The 23362-nt window shown below is 47.3% G+C and overlaps 1 long non-coding RNA gene across 1 annotated transcript; it reads left to right on the top strand.

Annotated features, from left to right (window-relative positions):
• Positions 1-1512: 1512 nt before the first annotated feature.
• LOC132686175 (uncharacterized) lies at positions 1513-21540 on the top strand. The gene is made up of 4 exons (XR_009613493.3): positions 1513-1693; positions 3646-3815; positions 20453-20535; positions 20684-21540. It is a non-coding gene; the product is annotated as an uncharacterized LOC132686175 (long non-coding RNA).
• The last annotated feature ends 1822 nt before the right edge of the window (positions 21541-23362 follow it).

The following is a 23362-nucleotide window of genomic DNA, read 5'->3' as shown; positions in this document are numbered from 1 at the left end:
TTTAAATTGGGTTTAAAAAAAAATCCATACCACGCTAATAATCAATAATCTTGAGAGCCTGGTTCTTGAGAAGGAAAAGGTTTTCTACTTTTCAAGAAGATTCCCTTTCTGTATCTAGAGCAAGGCTTGGGGGTCTGAGCATAGAGCAATGCGTTAAGCCATCATGCTGAGAATAGAGACGTTGACACAAAGGAAGTACCTGTCCTGTAGAAATATTCATCTGGTGCCTAGAGGAGCTTAGAGCAAGACTCAGAAGGGATGAGAAGGGGGTGAGGCACTGTGTGCCCTGCCCACCAGCCACAGATGGGGGTGGGGGGGCAAGGTGGTGGAAACAGCTGGGATGGGGTGACAGGAAGTAGAAAGCAGATTTGGATCAGTGGGAGGAGAACCCCTTGTATGCATACCTATACAGGGTATGCATGGCAGTGGAAATGCTGGCAGGTTGTGTTTCAGCAGAGGGAGGGCCCGACACCGTGGCCCTTGCTTCTTCTCCAGAACTTCCCAGGTGACGCCTGGGGGTGCATAAGGTGGCAGACAATTAAAAGCTAGCATGCCTGTTGAGGGGTGACTGGGTCAGGGGGACCCCTTGGCAGGGTCTCAGAGTAGACAGAGCTGGCGCCAGAGGGAAGGTGAGGCTGAACCCTGGTGGGGCAGGGGTACCGGGGCAGAGGGATGGCCAGACTGCCCAGGAGTACTTGTTAGGCATGGTCTACATGGAGAGAACAGGTCGTGAACATCAGAAACCCAGCTGGACAAGGGGTGGGAGAGGATGTGGCTTAGGGGTCAGCACAGGGGAAAGGCACTTAAAGGTTTTCATTCATAACAAGAGCAAAATGAGTCTCCAGCATATTAAGACCTGTGAAATAGGGCCACCTGGGTGGCTCACTCAATCAAGCATCCAACTTCAGCTCAGGTCATGATCTCACGGTTCGTGGGTTTGAGCCCTGCATCGGGCTCTGCACTGACAGCTTGGAGCCTGCTTCAGATTCAGTGTCTCTCTCTGCCCCTTCCCTGTTTGTGCTCTGTCTCAGTCTCTCAAAAATCAATAAACATTAAAAAAAAAAAAAAAAAGATCTGTGGGCGTGCCTGGGTGGCTCAGTTGGTTAAGCAACTGACTGGCTCAGGTCACGATCTCACAGTTTGCCATTCGTGGGTTTGAGCCCCGCGTTGGGCTCTGTGCTGACAGCTCAGAGCCTGGAGCTGCTTCAGATTCTGTGTCTACCTCTCTCTCTGCCCCTTCCCTGCTCATGCTCTGTCTCAAAAACAAATAAACACTTAAAAGAAAACAACAACAAAAAGATCTGTGAGATAAAATGAAGGGGTTGTAGTCTGGTCCCATTCTTCTCTGGGCTGGTCAGCTCCCTTCCTGAGCACTGGAGTCGTGCTGGGGTCTCACTGTGAGACTGACCTGTCGAACCAGACCCCATTCAGACAATGAGAAACTGCCACATGAGAGTGGGTAAGAAGAATCTAGAGCATGTAGTCTAGAGAAAAACAATTCAGGAGTGACACACTACTCAAGGTCCTCCACATTCCTGAGGGCAGACTCAGTGTGTGGACATTACAGGGAGAGAGATTTCAGCTTCAAACCCAAAAGAAATGTTTAATAATTCTGAGCGGGCATTCGCTGAATCAGGACACAATGCATTCTCTGGAGCTGGTGTCTCCACGCAGAAGCCAGGATATTACTCAGGTAATTCAGGACATCTGCCTGGACAACCTTTAAAATGTCTTCCAACCTTAAGATTTTGTGACTTGCTGATTGAAATTCTAATTTTATAATTTATGACTCAGGAGAGGCTCTTATTTTGAGTCAGAGTATCTGAGTAGTAAGGCCCCAGCTCCTTAGAGTCAGATAGCCCTGGCTTCTGAGACTGGCTTTGTCACCCACTAGCTGGGTGACCCTGGAAAATTTCTTCCACCTTTCTGAATCTCAGTTTTCTTGTCTATGAAATGGCAATACTTACCTGGTAGGCTTTTGTTGGCATTAAGTGAAAGAATATGATAAAAGATCAAAACAGCAGGTTGTGTGTGTGTGTATGGGGTGGGAGGAGGCAGTGAGAGAGAGAGAGAGACAGAGAGAGAGAGAGAGACAGAGAGAGAGAGAGAGAGAGGAAGAAAGTACAGGACCTTCGCCATGCTATAAAATCTCATTACTACCTACTGGTTAATTTTTGTCTTCATAAGACTAGCTTACAGAGCACTGGGTTTAAGGAAAAGGCGAAATAGACTCTGACATAGTATGCACAGATTCTGACTTCAATCCTCTAACAGGGAAGGGGAGGGTCTGACCTGGGGAGGAAGGGGCAAGAGAAAGTCATCACCTGAGGGCTACAAATAGCGCTGGCCCTGTTCCTGGGTTTCCGGCCACTGGATGAGTATGGCCGTCTAGTTGCCCACCTTACAAGAAAGCAGTGGGCCCGGACAAGCCCCCTGCTTCCCCACGCTGACTGAGGTATGACACTGTATCTGGAACGACCCTCGTTTGTGAAGTGGGCAAGGTTTTGTTTTTTTTTGAAGCCTTCCCCACCTCTGTTCTGACACTTCTTCCCCCAGCCCCAACTTCCCCTTACTTTTTCCTGCCTAATTCCTCCTTCACAACTTAGTTCCTTAGAAACACCTCAGTTTGTCAGGGGGCCTGGGTGGCTCCGTCGGGTAAGTGTCCAACTCTTGATCTCGGCTCAGGTCATGACCTTATGGTTCATGAGAGCACGCCCCATGTGGGGCTCTATGCTGAAGTGTGGCACCTGCTTGGGATTCTCCCTTCCTCTGTCAGCCCCTCCCCCTGCTCACGTGCCTGCTCTCTCTCTCTCTCTCTCTCAAAATAAATAAACTTAAAAAAAAAAAGAAAGAAACACCTCAGTTTGTTCACAAGGAGGTACAAGTGACTGAAAAGCTGAAAGGGCCACCTCTCCTTAGGGACCTCTCTCCTCAGCGGACCCTACAGCATGGGTCGCCGTGGGAGTGAGTGCCACTGGCACCACGCCAGTGTGTCCCTGCCCAGCTGACAGACTCTGGGCCAGGCCCTCACTGTCTTGAGCACTGGTGGATGGTGGTGAAAACCCAGGCTCAAAGCCTTGCCGGGGGTGGGGAGTGGCCCCCGCTGTTGGAGGAAGTGAGTGGGTCCTGCCTGCGGCCTCAAGCTGACTCAGTGATTCCTGGAAGGTGGTGATGTCATGGTGACATCGCAGTTCCCCACCCCAGCTCAAGTCAACAGGAGAGTTAGTGACGACCGTCTCTCATTGGCTCTGAGCTCTGAGGCCCCCAGTGACCAAGTCCGCCAGATCTTGCAGGCCGCTTAATGCCGCCTGCATTAGTAAATCCCTTCTCCCAATTTCCACAGCTCGGGTCATCTGTCCCTACCGTGATCCCACATTCTGGGCAGCCTTGGGTGGTTTTAATCAGTTTGTCCCTTTCTTTTTTCCATGTAAATGAATTCACAAATCATAAAAATCACTCGGGCCAGGCCATGTGCCCCGGGGCTGGGGGAACACGGAGCCTCCGGCCGTGCCCGCCCAGAAACAGAGCACGTGAGGACGTGTACCCTTGTGTCCTTCTCCGGTTTCACATCTGCCCGTCTTCAACAATGTTAATAGCTCCGAAGGGTCAGGAGCTGTGTGCCTTGATTCCTTTTGTCTCCTCCAGGACTCCCGAATGGGGCTGAGCACGTGAGCCGCTAAAACTGCGTGTGGGGGAGCTAGCTCCCCATCTCATCCCGTCACATCGTGGAGGAAGGGGCGTCTGCAACAAGGGCCCTAAGGCTGGGGAAGGAGGAGATGCCTTTTGCTTCTGGAGGACGGGTGCCATGCTCAAAGGTAACTAAGTCCAGGTGTGGGTGTGGGAAAAACCTCGCTGGACTTGCCGGGGCCCGAGGTGCTTTCAGGAAACCACTGCCTCCTCCCCTGTTCCCCAAAGACCCGACTCCTTGGGAGACCGAGTGTCAGAGCCGCGTGCGTAAACTGAGTCCTTTGTCACCTGGAGTCTGAATTCCAGCGCCTCCTCGGCGGTTCCTCCCAGCCGGGCTCCAGCGGTTTTCAGGAGGCGGCCCGGCTGGCCTCACGCTGCCCGATGCTGCCTCCTGCAGGCGGTTCTGGGGCACAGCCCTCACGGCCGGGCTCTGAGCGCCTGCCGCCCAAGCCCGAACGGTGGCTTTTCATCACCTGAAGTTGTCAGGGCAGCTAATAGCCCATGAACGTGGAGAGAATGAGGCTTCTCCAAGTGAATTGGGTGTTGAAAGATACTGTGATAAATGGTGGAGGTAGCGAGGGTGACTGATGAAGATTCAAATCTGAAATGAGATGGTGGGGGTAGGGGTGAGGTGGCGCAAGAAGGCACTAATGTGGACTGCGACCTTGCCATTTACATCGAGGCTCACGCCAATCTGAGAGGCAGGTGTTCTGAGCCCCTGCTTAATGAATGATGGAATCGAGTCTTAGAAAGGTTAACTAACATGACCACGGTTACACAACAAGTAAATGGCGGGGCCAGGGTCTGAACTCAGTGACCCCATAGCTCTGTGACATCTGCTGTCCCATCACCCCGTGCTAAGAGAGCAGAAGCCTGCCCAGGAGGAAGATCTCTTTATCTATGGCATGAACGGGGTTCTTTGGAATGAAGATGAAATGTTAACAGCATTCTCTTCACTAAGAGTTTTAGCCATAGCCTCTGTGATGGGATTTTAGGGATGCTGGGAAGATCTCCCCACCTGAAAACATCCCCCAACTTGCCCGTCACGTTGCCCAGAATTTCACTATAGGAGAGTCATTCCCTTGATTAGCATTGGCTGCACGGTACTCTCTTATTAACTGAAAACAGGATTCCTGGTGGCGGGGGGGGGGGGGGGGGGTGGGGGGGGGGTGGGAGGGGGTGGTGGCAGTGGAGGGTGTCACATGTTAAGCCCTTACATCTTACCTCAGTGGGGATTAGCTTGTCATTGTATTATCCCTGTGATAGAGAATTGAAGGTGTGGGGAAAGTGGAGGACAAGAATATCTTTGTCCCCAACTACGTGCTTCATCTTCTCCCCCCATTATGCTTCTTTCTTTGACATCACATGGGCCCAGCCGTCTTCAAGGTGTCTGTCACTCCTCCATCTAATTGGTCATGCAGTCGAACCTGGCTTACCTCTTAAGTGGTGCTTGACTCTTTTCCTGTGCACACCCCCCAAGTTGATCTCTGGTCAGATTGTTTCTGGCTTGTTCCTGGCTCTGGGCCTTTAATTAAACCTGGGGCAGCAGTAGAAGAGAGCTTTCTAGAATGCAAATCTGATAATGCTGCACCTCCTCTTAAGACCTTCCTCATTGCTTAAGGAGTGCAAACTCCTTAGTATTTTCTACAAACCCCTCAGGACCTCAGTGCTACCCCTCTCTCTAGCACCAGTTCTGTCTCATCTCTGTACATTCCTCCTCCATCCCATTTCTGCTTCATTATCAAACACTTTTCCTCTGTTACCTCGAATGTTCATTCACACCTTCATGCCTTTGCCCACGCTTTGTTTTTGTCCGGAAAGCCTTTCCTCTTCGGTGGTCTCAGCTGGCCACTTCTTGGTGAAGCCATCCCTGATTCTCACCCCCAACCTCCCAGGAGGAGGTGTTTTTATGTCTGTGTCTCCTCCGCGAAGCCTGGATACATAAATGAATGAGTGAATGAGTAAATGGAGTCAGCTGATGAGTGGCCTGTCCGTTTCAAAGGATTTTTGAAACGAATACAAACCGTGGCTGCATTTGTGAATGTTGCCGTGATGCACGGAACGTGTATGTGTGTGCATTGGTGGGTTACGATGGCTCTGTTATGATAAGTGATTTGATGGGCCTTGAACTTACACAAGCAGAATAGTTTGAGAACATTGCCATGGAGACAGATGAGGCCTCAAGCAGCAGGGTACCACTTAGGCAGTGACAGATTTTACAGAAAATGGGCTTAGATACACCTTTCTTGTCAAAAAAAATCCCCCAGCTAAGGGGAAGAGTGCTTCAAGGCAGAATGAAACCTTGCACCCCAACGAATAAAAAGCCCCTGAAGTTAGGAAAACAGGAAGTAACAGGGTAGGAAGAAGGTAAATTCTTAACGATAGACCTAGAGCAAAAGACCAAAAAAAGAGAGTGAGGAGGCTGAAGCCCTACCATGATGTTGGAGTTCCAGATGTTATCAGAAAATGAACAGAGGAAGAAGTTGTTTCAAATATATAATTACGTTAAAGAATATGAGGAGGGAATCCTGTTGTGCGGTGTGATGAGGTATCACAGAGAATATTCAGGACTGGAGAAAACTTGTCCCTGGGGCTTTGGCAAGTTTTTAATCATTTATGACATAACTAGAACTAGCATCTTCCAATTCTCCCTAATCTGTAGAGAATGACCTTTCCTGCCCGGTAGAAATGTATTCATTCAAGGACTAGTTCAAATGGCGCCTCTGCGAGTAAAGCCTTTCCTGAGTCTCCAGGCAGGGCTAATAACTTTCTCGATGTGGCTCCTCGGGGCTGCTCTTCTCTCTGTTTATTGCACCCACCACTCTGAAAGTTGCCAAATGATTGTTTTCTATTTCCATCATTCCTTCTCCTTCTGTTATTTGGCAGGTTACTCTAATAAGGAGCTTTCCCATTTTCTGTGTTTGTTTATAGATTTATTTTAGTAAGGGCTCTCATTTTATTCAGTAGATTGTATTCCATTGCCAACCTTGTTTAGCTTGATACTCTGACCGTCTCAGACATGGCCAGTGTTCCTTCCAGGATGCTCCCACATCCTCTGACACGCCCCCATCATCTCAGCACTTGTTGGCAGTCTGATACAACAACATGACTCAGATTCATCTTGTACTTTTCCTGCTGCAGCCTGGATTACCCCTTTCCCCAGGGAGAACTGCTTCCTTTCAGTGGAGGATGGTGTTTAGGAATCAAGATCTGGCCACCTAGTGTGTTTATTGTTAGTGGGGTGTCATTGCTTCTAGACCCTTTTGGTGGAGGGAGCTAGGAAATACATGTATGTATATGCACAAATATGTATATACACATACTGAAACCTGTAGCTATTTCTATATATCCCTGTATTTATATACTTAAAAAAATAAGCTGGGGGCACCTGGGTGGCGCAGTCGGTTAAGCGTCCGACTTCAGCCAGGTCACGATCTCGCGGTCTGTGAGTTCGAGCCCCGCGTCAGGCTCTGGGCTGATGGCTCGGAGCCTGGAGCCTGTTTCCGATTCTGTGTCTCCCTCTCTCTCTGCCCCTCCCCCGTTCATGCTCTGTCTCTCTCTGTCCCAAAAATAAATAAAAAACGTTGAAAAAAAAAATTAAAAAAAAAAAAAAAAAATAAGCTGATGTTTATACATCCAATTCCATTCCATGTTCATGGTTCTTTATAGTTCTCTCCCTCTTTATGTTTGCAATTCCTTTCTCAACCTGGCTCTCATTATCCTCAATATGTACCTGTTTGCTCAATACGATTACTTATTTGCTTAATATAATCAATCTCCCAATCATACCAGGTGTATCTTTTACCTCCACTCCCTGCCCCCACCCTCCAGCATCCTGTGTCCTTGGGCACCAGTAGGTATGCCATCAAAGGGCCTCCACAAGGAAGCCCTCTCCTGCTGTCAGTACCTGGTGGGGCCATGGTGCCGACTATTCCATGCCAGAAAGGGAAGAGGAAAGGAAGGAAAAGGAAGAAAAAGTCTGTGCTGATTGCTTTAACTGAAAGCTAAAAGGAGGGAAAAAGAGATGCCATTTCACCTAATCAGCAAGTGCTTTATCAAGTATTGATTAGTAAGAAAGCACGGATGGATGCATATGGCATGTATGAACTGGTAATAAATTTTGCTTTAATAAATCATCCAATTATTTATGTTTAAACACATTGTTGTCGTCCCTGTCTTCACAAATGCCATATAACCTTGTAGATGGAGTGGAAAACTGATAGGTCAAAGAAACGTCCAAAGGGCAATTCACAGTTGGTACAGACCTCAAGATAGGGACTTCTCTTAGAATTTTGTAGACAAAGTTAAAAAAAATTATCCTCTAAAGTTGAAACCCACAACAATCAACTTCAAATGAAATAAGATTAACAACCTTTGGGCGGAATCATCTTGGAAGATAACTTGTAATTGTCTACTGGATACAACCAGGGTGCTTTCCAAATCTCCGCCAAAGAGACTGGAGACCCTTCCAAAACCCATTTGTGTAGTTACTCATTTACCACCAGTCATGTTGATGTCTACCAGGTTTCTTCTCTGCAAAGGTATCATTTCTCTCTTTGGAATTCTGTGTTAGTCTGCTAACTATTGGGGGATATAACAGGGAAGAAAACACAGTCCTCATGCTTGGCAAGTTCATGGTCTGGAGAGACAGACCAGTAACCAGGCCATTTCAGTACGTGGGCTAAGTCCCTTGAGAGGAGTGAGCACCCAGCTCTGACTTCGTGGAGGATATATGGAAAGGTTTCCCAGAAGAAGTGCCATCTAAGCTGAGATTTGAAGGACTGCTAGGAGTTAGCTAAGAGAAGGGTGTGGGAGAAAGGCAGAGAGGAGAGAATATTATAGGATGAGGGGCCACATGTTCTAAGATCTGAAAAAAATGAGAGAGCATGGAAGGCTTAGGGAGTGGCAAGTGGCTCAGTGTGGCTGGAATACCAAATTTGCAGGGGAATGGGGGATATGAGGGATATGAGACTGAGGAGCTATGTAGGGCCAGAAGCATCAGAGGTCTTGGGAGCTGTATTTTGGCATCAGACTTCATCCTAGAGAAAAGGAGACATCCCTCAAAGGTTTTAGGCAGGTATGTGATGTGATCACAGTCCCATTTTAGAAAACCCCTCTGGCTGTGTGCAGTGAGTTAGTCAACTTGAGGTTAAGGGCACAGTCCCCACAAGTCTGCCCTCACTTCAGACACCAGCCCCAGGTTCGGGGTCCCCAGGATCACCTTTTCTTCATAGCATCTGGCTGCAAATTCAAGGGTTCTCATGACTACCCTCACAGTTGATAATCTGATATTTAGGAAAGTGTTATACTTAGGAGTACACTTTTATTATAATAAACAGATATAAATTGGAATTAGTCAAGGATATAATTAATTGGAATCAGGAGGGTTCCAAACATGAAGCTTCTAGGCCCTCAGGATGCATTACTTCCCAGCATCTCTACATGAATAGGCACAAGTATTGCCAACCACGTTAGTTCATGCAAGCTTTAGTAAGGGAGCACTGTCAGGGTGGAGCCCAGCGTGGGACTCGATCCTATGAACGAGCCCTAATGACTGTAGGATCATGACCTGATCTGAAATCCAAGAGTCAGACGCTTAACCGACTTAACCGACTGAGCCACCCAGGCGCCCCTAGAGTTTTTATTGAGGCTTCATTACCAAGTCATGGTTGATTGCATAATAACTTACATGGTTGAACTTAAGCTCCAGGCTACTTCCCCTCCCTGAAGGTCAGGCTGTCACATGGCCCAAAGCCACACCCACAATCACTTGGTTGGTCTTTCAGACTCAGCCAGCCCCACTCTGACTCATCTTGTGAGCATAAATGAGAGCCCAACATTGAATAACAAAGACACTCCTCTTGCTGTGAAAATTGCAAGTTTAGGGATTTCCTCCTAGGAACCCAGACAAAGGGTAGATCTTTAGGTGACGCCAAATTTCTTACTGTGCACTGTGTTGTGGCAGTTAGATTGGATAAGAGTTAAGTCTGAAAACAGGAAAACCAATTAAGTGGTTGCTGCAGAAATCCAAGAAAGAGAACATGATGGCCTAGACCCAGGAAGAACAGAGAGGATGGAAAAAAGTAAAGGGGTTTTGATACATTAAGAATAGAATGTCAGTACTTGGTGTTTGGGTAAGGAGGTTGAGGGCTGGGGAGGAGACAAGGACTATGGCACAGGTGTCCTGGGCAAATAGCTGGTTTAGGGCTGCTGTTTGCCAATATCTCTTGGCTTCTTGTTTTCCGAATCAATCAGCCTAGCACGATGCTTGGCACATAATAAACATTTAGCAAATATCTGTTGAGTTAAAAAAAAAAAATGAATGAATGGTCCCATCTTCCAGCAAAAGAGGAAGAGACTGCTGTAAGGGTGCAAGCCATGTTCAACACATGTTTATTGTGCCCTTCTGAACTAGGGCCACAAATTAGCTCACCCAGTTTCTGCAACTGGACATTTCTACCTTCCATGTGGGATGTGTCCTAGGATTGCTTAAGTATGTGCGTGTGTATGTGTGTAATAAGGGGAGTTTCTTTGCAAGTTGTGAATCTTATTGTTTATTTGAAAGCTGGACACACATTGTACTGTATTGGAGAGCCGTGAAGAGGGGTATGTGTTTGCCTGGAACAGAACTAGGATGAGTGTTGAGAGGAACGTTCTTTCCCCTCTCTTCATGTTTCCATACAGAGGGAGTTTGATTAGGGTAATACTCCTGGCTTCTCTCTGTCCCTTCCTCTCTTCTCCCTAGTGGTTTAACAATTTAATGAGCCTGGGAAAAGGCACTGAGGGTACCTGGCTCAGTTTCTCCCTGACTCTCAGAATCTGTCTGCCTCCAGAGAGTATAGGTTATCATCAGCTTTCCGCTGGGCACTCGGCTTTGTGGAGCAGGCTCCACAGTGACTCATCCTGGAGGCAGGGTTCGGAAGCCACTCTTACTGTGTACCTAAGTCACACTTCCTGGACCAGGTTTAGTATTACTAAATTCATGGAAGAGGAATGGTATTTGTTTCACACTCTCTCCAACACTGTGCTCCCAGCAAAAGAGCGGAAGTCGCTTCCATGACCTGTACCCTGTCCCCTGCCCTCATTCCCTGGGTATTGGTTTTATGGCTCCCTTACAGCCTGAGTTCCTGTTTGCATTAGCTTGGGCCGCCATAACAAAATACTGGGGAGCGTAACAACAAAAATGCATTTTCTCACAGCTCTGGAGTCATTGGGCTTGGTTTCTGGTAAGGCCTCTCTTCCTGGCTTGCAGACAGCCATCTTCTTGCTGGGTCCTCCGGACATGGCCTGTTTTCTGTGCACAGGCAGACAGACAGAAAGGTCACCAGGAGCTCTTCCTTTTCTTATTGGACCCCAGTTCTGTGGAATCAGGGCCCCACCCTTATGACTTCACTTAACCTTAATTAATTCCTGAAAGTCTGTCTCTCCAAATATATTCATATTGGGGGTTAGGATTTCAATATATGGATTTTGGTGGTGGTGGTGGGAAATGTAACAGTCCATAACACTGTTCTTTTAAAGGGCTCTCCCATCTTCTTTCATGATTAGGACATAGTTATATAGACTATAACTGTAAGAATTACTGGATTGTAATTTCAAACTGGTTTTAAGAACCATGAGCCTGGCGCTCAATAATTGCTGTTTGATGCCTTCAGGAATGTGATACTTAGGTTTTGTGTAATATTGGTGTCAGTTGACTTTGGGCATAACACCAAGGGTCATGGATGATATGTCAGCCCTTTGGAGGATAGTATCGGCTGCACCCAGGTGCATCTGAGGAATTTTCCGATGCTGACTGGCGGGTGCTGTTTGTTATGTCGCAAAAGTCCTCCAAAACTGAATGGTTTAAAGCTGGGGGCAAAAATCACCTTTAGAAGATTGTTCCTGTCTTATTCCCATGTCATTCCTGAAAAGTTCATGCGGCTCATTATGGGTTGTTGTGGTGATAAAAGGGATGAGTTTCTGAATTGGGAAAAATACTAGTATGTGGAAGGAAGGGCTTAAATATTTAAAACTATAAAATGTCATCAAAGTTATTATTCTGATCTGGGCTTTAGAGGTCACCCCGTCTTCTCTCATGATATTGGCAGGCAATGCAATGTTGATATAGCTCCAAAGAATTTGCTAGCCTCTCTGGGCAGCATCCTCTCTGTTGGAAGGCCACAGCCTTGGAATGAGAGCTCCATTGCTGGTCACAGACAGCCCATGTCTTGGGACACAGTTTTAAGGGAGGTCTCAGTGGTGCCAGGTGACAGAAGCGAGAGCAGAGGCTGTGGAGCAGGCAGAACTTAGTTCCAATTCTGCCTCTGCTGTTGTAACTGTCAGCACATAACTCCACCTCTCTGAGCTTCTCTGAGCTGCTGTTTTCTGTTCTGTAAAATGGGAATAACACCACAGAATACCGTTATCAGGATCAAACAAGATGGCGTACTTAGGTGTGCCCCATGCCTTGTTGACATTAACGTGTGAGATCCTTTCTCTCAGACCAACCTGATTGCGTTGGGAACTACAAGGCTTGGTGCCCACTTGTTAATAATGTTCATTTTCTCCACAAGACCTGCTCTGACCTCCAGAACCCTGTGGAAGGTCTCTTCCAGACTCTCCACCTTATCACCTGCCAGGCTCATATCCTGTTTGCTGAGTGAGCTTTCTGTCTGAATCTGCATTTTACTTCCTCAGCTAGACTGGCCTCTCTTTCACAGCCTCTCTTTCATAGCTGGTCTATGTTTCATTTTCGAATCCTAGCACAATGCCTCTTTGCACATAGCACTGCTCAAAAAATAGGGATTGGCTGATATTTCACCTACTTTTGTCTCCTCAACATTGCCCCAGGGTCATGAGCTGAACTCAGACTACTACATAAGGCGTTACTACAAAGTAACAACATGTTTATTCCTTTATCTGTTTATCTAGCAGCCCAACCATGACTCACACATCCAAATGAGGCTGCTGCCTTATAAGGAGGCACTTTGAAGGCTATTATTCCAAGGAGCCTGCCACCTCCCGAAGCATTTTTAGAACTCCTGCTTTGAATCACTACCAGTGTCAAGATGGTGAATCCTCACACCTCCTAGGAGCAGTTATTTTTGGAAACAATGAAAGTCAGGTTGGCCAAGTTTGGTAAGTATGGTCCTTCAGGGGGTGGGTGAGTGTGGAGAAGGAGGCAACCTGGGCATTTCTAATGTGTCAAGCACTTTGCATTCACTCTTATTTTATTCTTAATAACATTTCTGTGAGGCAGGTGTTATTATTACCTCCATTTTACAGACAAGGAGTCTGAGGCATAAAGTGCACATTCTCTATACAGGAATATCATGGCTTCCCCCCTCCCTGCCCCCATTACTAAGCTAGCATTAGGAGGCCAGGAAGCAGGCAGGACAGACATACTTAAGTGACCTTTCTGCACCCAGGCAGAGATGAGGAACAGGGGCGTCTTATCTAAAGACAACAAAGCCAAGAACAGTGACATTTGAACTGGTGGGGGCGGGGAAGTTAAGGGCAATGCAGGAACCCTGGAGGAGAGGGGAAATGGGTCCATGCAAGCACCTGTAGGGCATCTCTGGGAGAGATCAGACAAGAGGGGACAGGACTGACTGGTCCAGGACTGGGGACTCATGAGCAGGGGAAGGATGGTGACCAGAATTCCTAGCTGAAGGAATTCCTTTTGGGCCTCTCTTTTTCACTTTTTAAACATGGTGTTCATGTTTGCTGACTGTAAGAAGGGCTCGAGTTCATTGTGGAAAACTTGGAAAATACAGAGGAGTATAAAGAAGGTAAAAACGATCTGTAGGTGACCCCTCCTCCCCAAGATCTCAGGCTTTGGTAAGACACAGCCACTGAGCCCATCAGCGCACACGAGGTTATTTATAAGCTCCTGGCTTCTCACCCACCCACTCCCCTCTCTGCTTGGGCTTGGGAGGCCTGGGGCCAGGACATTCCCTTGCAGCCTACACAGGCTGCTATATAAAGTCCTGCTCTTCTAGGGGCTGGATCAGGACGTTCCTTATCTCTTTGCAGCAGGGTTCTGATAATGCGCCCAGTTGGCTGGCACTCTGAGCCGCGCCTGGGCTCTGGCTGCTGTTCCTGGGGCCTCCAGCACCCCCCACCATGGTTGTCTGTGCTGGTTCCCGCTGAGACTTGGCCAAAGACACTAACTGAAACCTTCAATGTAGCAAGTTGTTTGCTCGTTGCATTAAAGGGCAGCTGCCAGACAGCTGAGTTGAACTGGATGGGTTTGGCATGAGTGATGGGTGTGTCCAGCACATGCAAGATCCATGGTCAGTGTCCCCCTCCTGAAGCAGCTGTGCCTAACCCCCACTCTCCCAGCCCCCGCCCTAATTTCCCTCTCCTTCCTCTTCATTAGTGCTTGGCTCAGAATTTTCTTCTTCCATATGGCTTCTGCAGGCAAAGGCCTTCCGTGGCTGGTGGCCTGCCTGTCTCTGTTCCAGAATTCCGGGCTGGACTTCTCCCTAATCGATGGTGGACCATAGCAAACGTCCTCTCTCTGCCTGGAAAATAAGTTTTGCCAAAGGAAGTAGAACCATCTTATTGCTACAAGTTGGGGCAGAGGGGAGTCAAGAGAGACATCCTGAAAAAATGCATAGGCTTTTGCATTTGCATTTGCATAGAAGGTGGAGGAGGGACTGCAAAGTATTCCCCTAACTGAGAAGGCACTTTGAGACTGAAAACACGAAAGGAGGCCACGCCATACAGTTGATATAGACTTTTATTCAGGGTAACTTACTGATAGCGGGGGGGGGGGGGGGGGGGGGGTGCGGGGAATCAGGCAGATGGTGATCCGGCTGCAGAGTTATTCTCTGCGAAATCTGGACCTTAATCTACAGATTTTATAGAACGAGGGAATGTGCCGAAGGACACTGTAGTGAGACCAAAGGGTTTGCATGCACCTAATTGACATCTAACATTTAATTAGATCTCGCGGCACCACCTGTGTATCAAGAAAGGGAGAGATACATTACCTTGAGCAAACTTACAGAGGGCCAAATCTAGCCTCCCTCCATCTCAGCCTTGGTAGGCATTTTAAGGTATGTATATTAATCTCCTAGGCGCCCTGGAACACATGGAGGGGGATGGGGTCAGTGAACAAGATAGAGGGTAAAGATGGGCTCAGTAGTGTTTGCTTTCCTATAGTGTTAAATCAGACACAACCAGTGTGAAATCCTAGCTCCTTAGCTTAAAAGGATGTGTGATCTTAAGCAAGTTATGTATCTCCTTTGAGGCTGAGTTTTCTCATCTTTAAGATGTAGAGTATGATATCTCTAAGAACTCCTGCAAAAATGAAATAAGAGGTCATGTATAAAACACAGGAAACATATTTTAGGTGGTATTATGATAGTTATTATAATTTTTGTTAATAATATTTTTATTTATGATCATTTGGATAAGAGAGAAGTGATGGCTTCTGTTTTCCCCTTTTAGATTCAACAGAGAAATTCTTGACCTTGGTTCTTAAGAAACCTGTTTAGGCAAAAAAGGTACATGTTTCTATTGATATTTAAGTGAGGTTTTTCAAGTTCTGAGAGAATCCTCTTTTTTTTTACACTTTTTTTTTTTTGAGAGAGAGGGGGAATGTGTGAGTGGGAGAGAGGTGGGGAGAGAGAGAGAGAGAGAGAGAGAGAGAGAGAGAGAGAGAGAGAGAGAGTCTTAACCAGGCTCCACGCTCAGCCCAGAGCCCAACACGGGGCTCCATCCCACGACCATGAGATCATGACCTGAGCCAAAACCAACAGTCAGCCACTTAACCGAGTCGTCCAGGTGCCCCCTTAGAGAATCCTTTCAAAGCAACATCTGGGCCCTTAGGAGGTCCTGGTTCACCTTTGTATTGGCCTGTGAGAATCAGTCAACTTTATACAAAAGGGAAAGTCATTGTACTTATGGCTTAGTCTAAATTTAGTAGCAAAACATTCCTGCTATAGGGGTGCCTGGGTGGCTCAGTTGGTTAAGCGTCCGACTTCAGCTCAGGTCATGATCTCTCTGCTGGCAAGTTCAAGCCCCGCTTCAGGCTCTGAGCTGTCAGCACAGCTAACAAGCTGAAGCCTGCTTCCGATTCTGTGTCTCCCTCTCTCTCTGCCCCTCTCCCGTTCATACTCTGTCTCTTTCTCCCAGAAATAAGTAAATGTTAAAAAAATAAAAATAAAAAAACCCACATCCCTGCTGTAAGCTACAAGGGACATCAAAATGGAATGATTACGTATGAAATATCAATAGTGAAAATATAACTTCTCAGAACATAAAAGATACAATTAAAGCAGTGTCCAGAGAAGAATCCATAGTGAGACTCTTTGTGTCAACTTGACCTGGCCATAGGATCAGGGCCCACATAGGGCCCAGCTATTCTGTCAGACATTATTCTGAGTGTTTCCGTCGGGTGTTTGTGGATGAGATTAACATATGCATTGGCAAACTGAGCAAAGCAGATTGTTCTCCCCAGTATGGGTGGGCCCCATCCAATCTGTTGAAGGCTTGACTAGAATAAAAGGTGAAGAAAGAATTCTTTCTCTCTGCCTGCCTGTCTTTGAGCTGGGACATCATCCTCTTCTGCCTTTGGACTTGTACTTGTACTAGAACTCACACCACCAGTGCTCCTGGGGCTCCGGCTTGCTGTCTGCCAATCTTGGGACTTCTCAGTCTCTGTAATTGCGTGTGCCAAGTCCTTAGAATAAATTTCTTTTATATGTTTCTTTTTAATTTTTTTAAATATTTATTTATTTTTGAGAGTCAGAGAGAGACAGAGCATGAGCAGAGGAGGGGCAGGGAGAGAGGGCGACTCAGAATCCGAAGCAGGCTCCAGGCTCCAAGCTATCAGCACAGAGCCCAATGCGGGGCTCGAACTCACATACCGCGAGATCATGACCTGAGGTAAAGTCGGGTGCTTAACTAACTGAGCCACCCAGGTGCCCCATAAATTTCTTTTATATTGATATAAATCAGTATCCTATTGATTCTGTTTCTCTGGAGAACCCTGACTAATACACATAGTCTAATAATAAATTAATAAAAAATTAAACAGGAATGAAAAATGAAATACGCATCCCACTGAAGTAGTTAGAAAAAAGGCCATAAACCTAAGGAAAGCAGAAGGAAGAAATTAATAAATGTTAAAGCAGAAATGAATAAATTATAAAACAAAAAAGTTTTATAATTAATAAATTATAACAAGTAGCTAATAACTAAATTTAAAGCTAATTCTTTTTTTTTTTTTTTTTTTTTTTTTTTTAGTTTATTTATTTATTTTGCCAGAGAGAGAGAGAGAGAAGACACATGCACATGCATGAGCAGGTAAGGGATGGGCGGAGGAGAGGGAGAGAATCCCAAGCAGGCTCCACGCCCAGCCCAGAGCTCCACTTGGGGCTCGATGTCATGACTGTGAGATCATGACCTGAACCAAATCAAGAGCGGGTCGCTTAACTGACTGAGCCACCCAGGCGCCCTAAAGCTAATTCTTTTAAAAAGCAATAAGATTTATAAGATTTATAAATTGTCGGCTAGGGGTGCCTGGTGATTCAGTCAACTGAGTGTCCAACTCTTGATCTCAGCTCAGGTCTTGATCTCAGGGTTATGAGTTCAAGCCCCGCAGTGGGCTTCATGCTGGGTGTGAAGCCTGTATAAAAAAGGAAAAAGAAGAGAATTATAAATTGTCAGATAACTTTGTCAAGAGAAAAGAAGGAAATAGCCACAAAAAAAGAAATGCTAAGGGGATAACAACCACAGAGGAATAGAATCAAAAGAAACCTTAGAGACTATATTACTCAACTCCATGTAAATACATTTAAAAACTTGTGTTGTAAAAAAAACCTGACGTTACTCAAAGAGAGCTCTGGCCTTTCTCCTTGGCTCCTGGGAGATAAGCTCCAGGACCTTGGAATGTCCTGCCTGATAAGAATGTCTTTCTTTACTGGGACAGGGGGGGCTCCCAGGCCACACGAAATAGTTTAACAATGTGATTCAGGACAGGAGCTTTGGGTTACATGCTATTCACTCTATCCCTGCTCTGCTCTAAACGTCAGCTCCATGGGCAGTCAGTCCCATCTTGTGGTTGAGCTCCAGGAGAAACTCTGGACACTCAGGTGAGCTTCCCTAGCTGTCACTACTCTGTATGGTTGCATGTGCCCGCTGGGGAGAGCAGTGCTGTCCGTGGGTCCATCAGGAAGGCTGGAGGCTCAGTGCTCAGAAGTTTCCTGGACTTTGCCTGGCACGCATCTTGCACCTCTTTCCTTGGCTGGCGTTAATCCTTTCACTGTAATGAACTGTAACGACGAGTACAACAGCTTCCAGTGAGTTCTGTGGGTCCTTCTAGCAAACTGTCAAACCTGAGGGTGGTCTTTGGAAACCCCTAAGTTTGTAAAGCCTGATATATTGGATAGTTTTCTGAAAAAATGTAATTCTCCTCAGTCTGAATCAACATCATAGTCAATGACATATTCAGTGTTAGTTTTGCCTTAGTTAACCTACAAATTAAAAGAAATCGCAATAAAACAAGTAGTTCATATGGAAAAAGAAGGTGAAAAGTGAATGGGAAACTAGCCCTAGGTGTTATAATGCATATTATAAAACTACAGTAATTAAAATAGTGTAGGACATCTTGCAGTTGGAACAAAATAGGAAATCCAGAAATAGACCAAAACCTATTGGGAATTTAGTTTATGATAATGGTGGCATTTCAAATCATTGGGAAAAAAGATGAATTATTCAATAAATAGTGTGGAGACAACTGAGTAGCCATCTGGAAAAAAATTAAGTTGGATCTATACCTCACTTCTTATATCAGGAAACATACCAGGAAAGTTCAGTGATTTAAATTTTTTCAAGTGCAATAACAAACTGTGGGAGATTATGAAGCAATCTAGGCCTGAGCCTGGGTGGCTCAGACGGTTAAGTGTCCGACTTCAACTCAGGTCATGATCTCATGGTTCGTGGGTTCGAGCCCCACATCGGTCTCTGTGCTGACAGCTTGGAGCCTGGGGCCTGCTTCAGATTCTGTGTCTCCCTCTCTCTCTGCCCCTCCCCCACTCACACTCCCTCTCTCTCAAAAATAAATAAACATTAAAAAAAGAAGTAATCTAATAACTATTTTGGAATGGGGAAGAAGTTTCAAAGTATGACATAAGATACAAAAGCCATAAGGAAAAAAATGGATAACTTCTACTGCATTAAAAATTATGTATGGAAAGCCAGCAAGCAAATTCTACAGAGGAATGCTAAACCAGGAAAAATATGGTGATACGTAATAATACATATAAAGACCTTTCACTAGTCAATAAGAAAAATGACCATATAATAAGAAAATAGGCAAAAGATACGAACAGAGAGTTCACAGAAAAGGAAACAAATGATTTTATAAAAGGATGCTTCATATTACGTGTAATAAGAGATATTATAAAATAAAACTACAGAGAAATAACATTTACTGTTTTCCACGTACCAAATTGACAAAGATAAAAAAATTTATACATTCTGCTGGTACAGGCCTGGAGAACAGAAAGTCTTATATGTTGCTTATGGGATGTTGAATCTGTGCAACATTTATGGATGGCAAAAAGTCACAAACATATATACCAGTTGGCTAATGTTCTACTTCTAGGAATTTATCCTAATCACTTTTGGACAAAATAAAGTATGTACAAAGTTATTCATTGCAGCATTGTTTGTAAGAGTAAAATATTGGAAACCACCAAAATGTCCATCCAAGAAGGATCATCTGAATAAATTATGGTGCACTGAGCCAATGGAATACTATGCAACCCTGAAATAGACCAAGGAAACTCTTTATGTACTAACAGGGGAATGAGCTACTGATCCACTGGGAAGTGAAAACGATAAGGTGTAGAACTATTATGTGCAAAGCAGTGCATATTGTTTCCGTAAAAGAGGAAAGAAAAGAACATCCATTACAGTGAAAGCTCCTATGTGTTGTTTAAGCTCACCCCCATCCTATGAAGAAGGTACTATGATTGTGTCATACTCTGCAGATGGGGGTAACTGGGGTACAGAGAGGCTGCCCAAGGTCATGTATCAGTTGGTATTGGGCAGTGCTGGGTCTCAAACTCAGGCAGTCTGGCTCCAAGGTTTGTCCTCTTCCCACGTGCCATGTTTCTTTATATGGATGCATGTGCATATTTGCTTGCATATTCATAAGCGATCTCTGGTGGCTAAGGGAAAGATATGAGAGTGTATAGTGTATTTCACTGTATTCCCTTTTGTGCATTTGGCTATTGGACCATGTGGAGTATTATCTACTAATACATTTAAAACAATTACATTTCTGATTGGGAGCAGAGTTCAGGGGAGGGGATATATCACACAGGACCCAGGTTCCCTGAGGCAGATATAAAGTTCCATCCTGAGTACTAAGAACTGAGTGTCTCTGTCTGCCATGCTGGGGAAACCACATAGCCTCAGACTCGAATCCCTCATGGGGCCTTCATAACAGTGATGGGTGGAGGTGAGCAAGGAGATGCCCAGGTTTTGCCTATTGGAGGGCTGAACCAGCCTGCCCCGCCTCATGCTGAGTTTGGGTCCAAGATCACAGAGGTGGGCATCAGATGGGCATCAGGCTGGGCCCTCTACTTGGGTCTCTACTGTGACCTGAGGTGAGACTTGTCTTCCCATATGCCCCCTACAACAGAAGTTTGCTTGATTTTTGCCTGAGGGCTATCAGCACTGTCTGGCCAGGCTTGCTTGACAACCTCAGGGCAGGGGGGATGGGACAAGGTCTATTTTTGGTGATGCAGATGTTTCTGCACAGGAAAGTATCCTTGGGAACAGAGGTGGTGCTGTGCAGAGGCGAGCCTTCAGGGTTTCAAGTGCTTGGACCTCGCCCAGCTCTGGGTAAGTGGCCTGCATAGCTGTGCTGGGGCATCACCAGCAGCCAAAGAGGGAGGGGCTGTGGGGCTGGAGAGACTCATGCTTCCAACATCCGCTCACCCGGAGAAGATTTCCTTTCTCTGCCTGTTCCTTTCCTTTTGCCTGGGCTCAGCCGGGTGCCGGGAATTGAGATGGTGTCAGGTGACAAGAGGCCACCTTCCCCGCAGCTGGCCTCCTCCTCAGGCTGTGATGAAGGAGTCAGAATACCTGCAACGGCCACACAACCATGATGACCGCAGACTCCCCAGCAACCACAACTGCAGCCACCACACTGTGGGGCCATATGACCAACATTAGCAATCGCTATGGTAAACTGCAGCAAGCACACAAGCACACAACAGCAGTCGCAACCACCCCATCTGCACGACCACACAACACCCACACAAGCACCGCGACCTGCAGCAACCACTGCGTCAGTGGCCATTTATCAACTCTGTCTCATGTTCCGACTTGAGACCCGGAAAGGGAGGTCTGCCATGCCTCCCGAGACAGATCAGCAGAGGCCTGGGAGGCTTCTCGGACCTTTGGGTGGGAATGAGCCGGTGAGTTGGGTTTATGGTGAGAATTGGATCAGGTGAGTTGGGTTTATGACGTGGACTCCTCTGTCTCTGAGGGGAGGTGTGGTCCCTTGAGGACTTCCAAGTCAACTTGGCTCTAAGCCCTAGAGGAGGGGGCATCTTTCTCACTCCCTTTCCTGAAAGACGGGGGCACCTGTCTTATTTTCCTTCCTGGGGACCCCCTGTGATGCTCAGTGCTGAACTCTGAGCATAAATGGTACTTTCTGATTGGAGGGGATGGGACCTAGCAGCCAGCTTTCCTCTCATTACGGCATCCTATTTCCCGTGCATCACCAGAAGGAGTGGGCCTCTGGTCATTTGAAAACCAGTCTCCACGAGGGGGATGGAGGCAGCAAGTTCTTGACCAGAACCTGCCATGTACCATCAGCACAATCCCGTAGAAAGCCTCTTTTTTTTTTTAAGTTTATTTTTGAGAGAGAGAGAGACAGAGACAGAGCATGAGCTGGGAAGCAGCCAGAGAGAGAGGGAGACACAGAATCTGAAGCAGGCTCCAGGATCCGAGCTGTCAGCACAGAGCCCGATGAGGGGCTCAAACTCATGAGAGGTGAGATCATGACCTGAGCCGAAGCCAGATGCTTAACTGACTGAGCTACCCAGGCTCCCGAGAGTCTCTGTTCTATACAGCCCAGCACTGGTGCTGGCTGTCCAGCTCAGTGAAAGGCATGGTCGAGATAGGACTGTGCACAGAGAAACTATTCAGACTCTCAAGGCAGCTGGTGCCCTGATGGAGGGAGTGCCACCGACAGCCACGGCCACAGTGCCTGGGGAGGGGTACGCTGATGCTTGGGGCTCTGAGGAAGGCTTCCCAGAGAAGGTAGAGCTTGATCCTGCTGTAAAGGAAGGATTTCACTCACCCAATAGAGAGAAAGAGAAGGCATTCCAGGAAGGGGAACAACATGAGCAAAAGCCCAGAGGCTTTATGAAATTTGGTGGAGTCACTGAGTGGTGGGAGGTAGGAGGGCAGGAAGGAGGATGTAGGAAGGTGGAGGAGGTCAGAGGCTGGAGGGGGAGCATCTTGGGATGCGCGGTCCTGTGGGCAATGGAGACACTGAAGGTTTTTCTGAGAGATGGGCAGCAACATATACCAGGCAGCATCCCAGGATGACTTTTTAGCGGCCCTGTGTGGGCGGCTAGCGTGTTGTGCTTAAGGGTGTTGTGGGAGAAACAGGTTAGGTGCAGTGAGAGGCTGGGGCTTGGACTCAGTATCCCCAGTGGGAGTGGAAGGTAGGGCAGGAGCGGGCAGGAAGGACACGAGAGAATAGACAGGGTCTCACAGCAGCCTGGGTGAGTCAAGGCAGGGTGAGTCAAGGATGGTGGCTCCAAGGGATGGTGTTTGGGCTACTGAATGGGGGTATTCAGTTCGTGGGGAGAGACGCTGTGCTTGTGTAGCACTGGAGGTAGGGCTGTGACCGTGGGGGGAAGTCCAGGAGGCGGCTGGCTATGCAGCCCAGAAGAAAGGGGTGATGTGGGGTGCAGTTAGGCGGCGACACTGGAAGAGAAGGGACCAGGGGTGAAAGAGTGCCAGAGAGAGAAAAGCAGAGGGGCGGGTAGAGAACCGGGACCCAGCTGCAGGCACAGGAGAGAGTGTGAGAGTCTGAGGCCAAGGGGAGGTGAGGGGGAACCATGGCCAGAAGCCTCAGTCTGGAGAGTGAGGCTCCAGATGCCTGGGTGCCACAGAGGCTCCCTCTTGCTTCAGTGCCTTCCCCCCCCCCCGCCCCCCCCCCCCCCCCCGACTGCCTTCTGCTTCATGGCAAATGTCCGCTCCTTATGTGGTCACACTTGTTTACCTGTCTGTGCGGCCCACTTCCCCAGGAGCCCTGAGAAGGCTGTACCTCTGTGTCCAGTGAAGGACAGAACTTACCTGGCAGGTAGGACAGGCCCCGAGGTCTGGGTAATATGTGTCCCCTCAGGGGTAAAAAATGTCCCCTCAGACAGCCCCTGGGGATGTCTGAGTGGCAGACACTTGTCAGGAAGCAGGCCATCCCTCTTGGCCAGAATGCTCTTTCTCTCCTGGGCTGCTCGGACAGCAGCGTCCTTTTCCTAGGTACCTGCTAGGTACTGGGTGGACACGGTGGGGCGAGTCCAGTGACAAACTGGGCACAGCCACCTCATGGTTCTTTTCGGTTTCTGCTTCCTGCTAGGGCCCAAGATGAAATCAAGGGGGAAGAGAGAGGAAGGCGGGCAAGGCAGAGAGTTCACGTGCTAGGAGAGCC

This window comes from Panthera onca, chromosome F1, assembly GCF_046562875.1.
Source record: "Panthera onca isolate mPanOnc1 chromosome F1, mPanOnc1 haplotype 2, whole genome shotgun sequence".
Taxonomy (NCBI): Eukaryota; Metazoa; Chordata; class Mammalia; order Carnivora; family Felidae; genus Panthera; species Panthera onca.
Note: the sequence above shows the minus strand (reverse complement) of the source record. Positions and strands in the feature narration are given on the sequence as shown.